General features: G+C 40.3%; 1 long non-coding RNA gene across 1 annotated transcript; it reads left to right on the plus strand.

Moving 5' to 3' along the window:
* Positions 1 to 935: 935 nt before the first annotated feature.
* LOC127377123 (uncharacterized) lies at positions 936 to 4,539 on the plus strand. The gene is made up of 3 exons (XR_007887631.1): positions 936 to 1,616; positions 2,266 to 2,330; positions 3,561 to 4,539. It is a non-coding gene; the product is annotated as an uncharacterized LOC127377123 (long non-coding RNA).
* The last annotated feature ends 2,527 nt before the right edge of the window (positions 4,540 to 7,066 follow it).

Below are 7,066 nucleotides of genomic sequence, written 5' to 3' on the forward strand. Positions count from 1 at the left end.
AGTTTAATGCAGTTAAAGGATTTTAAGTGACTTTCACCAGTGCTGTCTCTGTGCTGTAATGTACTGTAAATCCTGACTGATCTATTAATTCTGTGTACCTTTTTGAGGAAAATAATTGTGTTCATTACAAAATTGAGTTGAAGACTAAATTAAAAATACTTTTTTGTAAAGTTTTGTTGTGCCAAAAGTTAGTGAACCCTTTAAACGATCAGAGAAATACAATCAGGTGGCACAAAACTGTTGGCTAAATTAACTGAAGAAAACGCATTTGTTTGTTGGCATTCCTACACAGGAAGCTTGCCATTGCCCATTACCTTTGCATAGGACATTTTGTCAAATGGCAAATTTCCAAATTGTACATATCTCGCCATAGAGTTCCATAGACACTATATTGTGCACACAGAGTGGGTCGGGCTTAGAACAAACACAGACTACTACATTTATAAAATCAGTTGTTTGTTTTTGGAACTGTCAGGTGATGATGGCTTGAGGAATAACTGGTTTAACATCCTCTGTCACCGCTGGTATGATAGGAGTGTTTTTCTTTGTAGTACATTGTTGTTGTTAATTGTAGTTGTCAAGTTAATAATTTAACAAATTCACGCACATATTTCTAACCAGCCAGCATTACTGGTCTATACAGGAGCAGCTGCGTCAGACGGTCCGACTTAAATGACACCGAATGATGCTTCTGACCTCAGAGATGTACAATGTGTAGGCTATAGAAGAGATACGCAAATTTCAGCGCCATTGATCTGTATAATCAGATCAAAAGACATGTCCTGTGATTTTAATTATTCACCACGTGTGTTTGTTGACATTAGAACAGCTGCAGAGAACGGGAGCCGGGAGGAGTAGCAGCAGCCCGCTACAGTGGAAACTGGCACCGCGTTCAGCGGTAGTTTAGTAATCCACGGTAGTACTGTTGTGTAGGAACCGTGACGTTTTGGCACCGCGAGTACCATGCAACACTAAATGTTTAAATCACAGTCCTACGTTGTATACGCCTCCCTGTAATTCACTCACTCATTAGGATACTCTGCTCAGGCCGTGACTAGCAGAGACAACCATGTTGCTGCTAATCAGTGTGCTAGCAGCAGCAGGGCATTATAATTCATTACTTGTGTTGTTGTTGTTGTTGTTGTTGTGAATGTACGGCAGGCTGTAGCCAACAATATATAGCGCAATTCATTACTTCTGGGAAACGTTTGAAGAGCAACAGGCTTCCTCCAAGCAGCACAGCAGAGAAGTGGGTGTAATGCGGAAGACATAGCCAGGTCAAACCAACCAATAGAAACTCTTCTCTCGTCCACCAGCGTAGGCCCCGCCCATCAAGTGCAGTTGAATTTGCAAGCAAAGAGGACTGATTTATAAGCAAAATGGTCGTATGTTTTTACTTACAAACATTAGTTTTGATTGAAATTGAAGAAATATGTTCTAATATATTTTTTTTTCAATTGCAACCTGTTCTGTTTCCATCTCAAAAAAATCTTTTGATTGCCACTTACTCTTTTTTGCTCTTAAATCTCTTTTTTGATTTCAAATCTATTCTATTTGATTGAATAATAAAGGAACAGAATTCTCTCCATATCTGGACAGCTCTTCACATGGTAAAGGTAATAAAACTTTGTCATATGTTAGTCAAAGACAGACGTAGTCGCGTTAGACGCACAATTCTGACTAAGCTGAGGTTTTTACCTGCCGGTAACATCGAGCAACAAGAATTAGTCAATGTCAAAGTTAACTAACGTTACCACTCGCTAGCTAACTTAACTTAATCTTGTCAAAGATTGTCCTGTTAAGACACATTATTTTCACCGAGTTAGCGTTGGCTAACGTTATGCTAGTGAGGGCAACTTTTATACAGCATTATTACAATACATAGACTTAATTCCTCAAACGTCCTCAGTATCTTAATCTCCTGTAAATCCATGTAAAGGAGGTGCATTACTCTGATTAGAGCAATTATTACCATGTCCTTATACCTGATGTTAAATGTTTAGTAATTCTTTTAAACATTTTCTGTGTTGGAATTAAAACTTGGATGTGCTGCTCAAGATTTACATTGGCAAGAAAATTTATCTAAAATCAAGTTTATTTATTTGAGATTTTTTTTAAATATTGTGATGAGTATTATTCAAATGCCTTTTTATCATTTTTATTTTTAACTTTGACACAGTTAGATAAGCTGTGTCACAATCAGGATGCTTCACCAACTTGTAGAAATAATAAAATCATTTAAAAATGTTTTTGTTTTCTGGATAGGTATTAGGTGGTGTTTAAATCTCCACTTTGCTTTGAGCACAGTACCAAAGGCTCTGTAGTAAATGGTAAGTAATATACAAATGTTTTTATTTTATTTGACATGTTTAAACTAAATTGTCAAGACTTTCAAAAATGTCTGGGTATTTGGTTGCTACAATTTTAGGTTGAAACTAATTCAGTCTAATATAGTCCTGTAATAAATCCTACCTTCATGTAGGTTACAAAGTGCAGTATTTGTTCTAACTGTTTAAAAATGGTCTTTATAATATTGAATCTAACCTGGCTGTTCTTAATACCTAACATTAGTATGTCCTCTGATTTCTTTCTCTCTCTGGGTGTTCAGTAGCTGTTGCAAGTAGGTCCGAGCTACTTAAAGGAGCATTTCACCCGTGGAAACATTAATATTCATTGAAAGTGGGTTATATATGTAGTCAAAATGTAACATACATTTTGAATTTGGTGCCTATTTGACAGAGAAAAGACAGAAAGTGACTTTAGGGAGCATTTGTATTAAAGACAACAACTCCCACAATGCACAGCTCCGCAAGCCGCTCCCACTAACACTATCAAGGACTACAACAACGTGAATGTAAACCATTTGTTTACAGAAATATATCAACAACAACAACAATAAATATGTTAACGATGACAGTTATAGTTCCTCCTGAGCGTCCTCAACGTCTCGGTGCCGCAGTACTGGCCATCTGCAGCTGGATACTGTCGGAGAGCCTGCACCACATCAGCGGGTAAAACAACGCCTTGACCCAATCTCTCGCCTTGCAGGATCCATTCCAGAAAGGCTGTTAGGCGATATTGTCTGACGAAGTGAGAGAATGATACACGACCATTCAAAAATATGACTGGGGTTCTAATAATACAAAGCTTAATCCAAATGGGTGAAGTGTCCCTTTAACCATTACAAACTCATCACCATTACACACATCCACATTTTGGACGATGATTAATGCTAATGCAGATCTGCTTTAATGTAGACTAAGTATAATATAAAACAAAACTAAAAAAATAGGACTTGAGTTACTGGAGACAGTTAATATTAAAAAAAAACTCCAATCAGGAAAAATGGGATCATAACCTTACCTGCTATCCTTTGCTGCTGAGGTAAATAAAGGCCCGGGCCATTATTTGAGGAAACAGTTATCAGTTAACGCAGATTAACTATTTAACTATTTACTATTTAAATAGTATGATGTTTTCAGGGCATAACAGACTTAAGGTTTAAGGCAAGTGTTTTATTTCCTCTCATATGACTCTTTTTGTGATTGTGCACTCTGCAGGCAGAAGACGAAGGCCTGCACCAAGGAGCCATTGAGGAGACCACGCTGGGAATATGTGCTGTGAAACACAGAGATGCCACTGATAGACCACAGGACATTGGGATTGTCCTGGAGGGCCAGGTGGTACTGCATGATCTGGACAACGTTGCCTTAGCTGTTGCCATGCTGTTAAGTACTGTTTCAAAGTGCTCCAGAAGGTTGTGATGGAGCTGGACGGCAACACACTGTCAAAGAAAGCCCAGGCTCTCAAAAACAGACTCCAACAGTGAGCTGTTGCCATTTAATGGCAAGATGGATACAACAGAGTCTCCCTATCTTCTTTTGGAATATGGACCATTGCTGCTTTTTCATTGGACTGGACTTTTAACACTTACGCATTTCACTTGCGCTGCCTTAATGTATGTTCTTGTTTATAGCGAGTGTTGTGTATTGTTTTCAGCAGATTTGTTTCTCAGTGTCATGTGTTGCAAAATGTGCCTTTTTCATTTGGGTGTCAGCATTTGTCAGATGTGTGTTGAATAGAGCTCCAACAGTTTCCCCTATTTTCAAATCTGGAGGTGATTTTTTGGTTTTTGCACATTCTAAACTGAAATGTAGTAGTGGTGGGAAAGCAAGCCATTACTTTTAATTTTATTACACTTTATTTTCAAAACCCTTGCAGTTAAAGGAGAAAATTAATTGTTCAAGCACTGGATCTACATTTGCCAGGACAATAATGGTTTTCTTACATTTGTTCTTTTATTTTGTTGAAAAATTGTAAATGTAGTAAATGTTTTTTGCACATATTTTGCAAGACATTCCTGCATTAATCTGGTCATTGTATTATTCTCTTGATGCTGGTTAGAAGTAATTCAGAAGGTGTTTTAAGGACCAGCAGTGTTGCCTCAGGTTGTAGCAGTCATGAATGTTTACTACACACTGTTGATAACTAGGGTTTCTTGTGAAAGAAAAGGGTGCTTTGTTCTAATATGAGATTTGTTTGTGTATGTATGCATATGTGTTAGTGTATACATTGCACTGAACCTACTGTTCTATGACAATACAGTTGTAAACTAAACGTTTTTGTTTTGCCTTATTTCTTTTGAAAATGTTACAGGAGTAAATGCTGTAGGTAAGAGATTTAGTAGAAATCAGCGTACAGAAATTATTTTAGCATGTAGAATTCATACACAATATATTACACTTTAATAGGTAGGAACTGAATACAGTAAACATAAAAGGGAAACTTTAACCCCAAAAAATGATGTTGGGTCATCACAGTATAATTGAATATAATTAACATTGAATTAACATAATAAAATCATGTTGGTTTTACAAATAAGAATTCAGTATATTAAATAGAAATAAATCATTTTGACTAAACATAAACATAATATGTGCAACCGATGTTTTTTTTTTTTATTAATTCAACAGACTTTTTTTTTCAGTGTAATATGTATATATATGATGACTGAATTCAGCCTGTGCAAGGTGTGCATACATACATACTGTAATATATATATACACAATATATATAATATGTACACATATTGCATATGCACATGTGTAAGTGTCCATGGGTGCGTGTGTGCACATAAGCCTGGAGACACGCTTCGTCTAGCTTCTCAATCAGTGCCTTAGTTCACATGGTGTCATCGTGATAACACAGCAGGTTGCCATGGAGACGTCCCTGATCGGGTCCTAAACAGAGTCAACTATCAACAGGTGGGAGGGAGGGAAGGGAGGGAGGAATAGGGTAGAGCGTCTCACTGCAGCGATCTCCTGGAGGAGTTGTTCCAGCAGCGGCCTTGGTGCTACTGAAGGCCAGAATGCAGATTAGATTATGATTGTTTGCATTTCAATAGACACGACTTACTCTGATTGTCCATTCTGGTCTTCAAATCGATTCATTCTCCTTTGCAAAGCCGAAAACTTCTCCAAGATGTTTTCCATGTTGCGGTGTATAACCACAGTCTGATGTTGTTTGTTTGTTTATGTTGCACAGGTAGTCCAGTTCTGTGATTGTGGCTCTGACAGAGAAAGATGAGTTATACAGTCTTGTAACAGTGGGGAGGAACGATTCCTTAGAGCAGCGTGGTTGAATGAGTCTGTTGCTGAAGCTGCTCATTAGCTTGTCCAGTGTTGTGTAGAGGGGGTGGAAGGGATTGTCCATGATTGCCAGCAGTTTTGCCAGCATCCTCTCCTCCACCACCTCCTCCAGGGTGACAAGCTTAGAGCCAACAACAGATTCAGCCTTCTTAATGAGTTTGTTCAGTCTGTTGGCGTCCTTTGCCTTGATGCCCACAACCCAGGACACTGCAGCAAAGAAGATGGTGCTCGGCACAACAGACTGATAAAACATCTGCAACATCCTGTTGCAGATATTGAAGGACCTGAGCCTCCTCAGGAAGTAAAGCTGGCTCAGGCCCTTCTTGTAAACGGCCTCTGAGTTAGCTGACCAGTCCAGTTTATTGTCTAGTGTGACACCCAAGTACTTATACGCTGACACCATATCCACATTGGTCCCACCGATGCTGACAGGAGAGGGCAGGGGCTTGTTCCTCCTGAAGTCCACCACCATCTCCTTTGTTTTTGCCACGTTCAGCTGCAGGTGGTTCTCCCCACACAACTCCACAAAGCGGTCAACCAGGTCCCTGTACTCAGCCTCCCTCCCACCCCTCAACACACCCCACAATAGCCGTGTCATCAGAGAATTTCTGCAGATGACACGACTCAGTGCAGTACTTAAAGTCTGCAGTGTAGGTGGTGAAGAGGAAGGAAGACAGTACAGTTCCCTGGGGGCCCCCGATGTGACTAATCAGATGGTCAGACACACAGTTCTTTAATCTCACAAACTGTGGTCGTCCCGTAAGATAGTCATCGACCCATTTGATGAGGGGAGCACTCACCTGCATGTTCTCCAGGCTGGCCTTCAGCAGTCTGGGCTGGATGGTGTTGAAGGCGTTGGAAAAATCAAAGAACATGACGCGGACTGAGGTGTTGGGTCTGTCTAGGGAGGAGTAAGCCTTCTGCAGCAGGTAGATCAGGGCATCATCAACCCCCAAATGGGCCTGATAGGGTGGTGATGATGTGGGGCAGGAGGTGGTGGGGGGTTGTAGGAGGGTCCTGGGGTTGTTGCTCAGGGGAGCATTAAGGCTCCTGTATACTCAACGATTTCGACCTGTCACGCGACAATGTGACGTCAAAATGACGTAGATCTTGCTTGCGCGACAGGATTTTGGCCAGGTCGCGCACCACTCTTTTTTTTCAGCTGAGTGCGCCAAACCGGAAAGGAAGATGGACGATCTGTACGATCCTTCAATGAAGGAACACAGAGATGCCCACAGGTGCCAGAATTCATGGCCAGAAATCACCATGAATGTTGGAAAAGAGGAGGACATATGCCGGAAAGTTTTGATGAACCTCCGCGACCGACTTGAAAAGTATAGATAGTCATGGTACTCCTGTGACGTCACGTTGTCGCGCAACAGTTGGTCTGCGTCGAATATACCGGACGCTTTACTGTC

The sequence above is a fragment of the Dicentrarchus labrax genome, unplaced genomic scaffold (assembly GCF_905237075.1).
Source record: "Dicentrarchus labrax unplaced genomic scaffold, dlabrax2021, whole genome shotgun sequence".
Taxonomy (NCBI): domain Eukaryota; kingdom Metazoa; phylum Chordata; class Actinopteri; family Moronidae; genus Dicentrarchus; species Dicentrarchus labrax.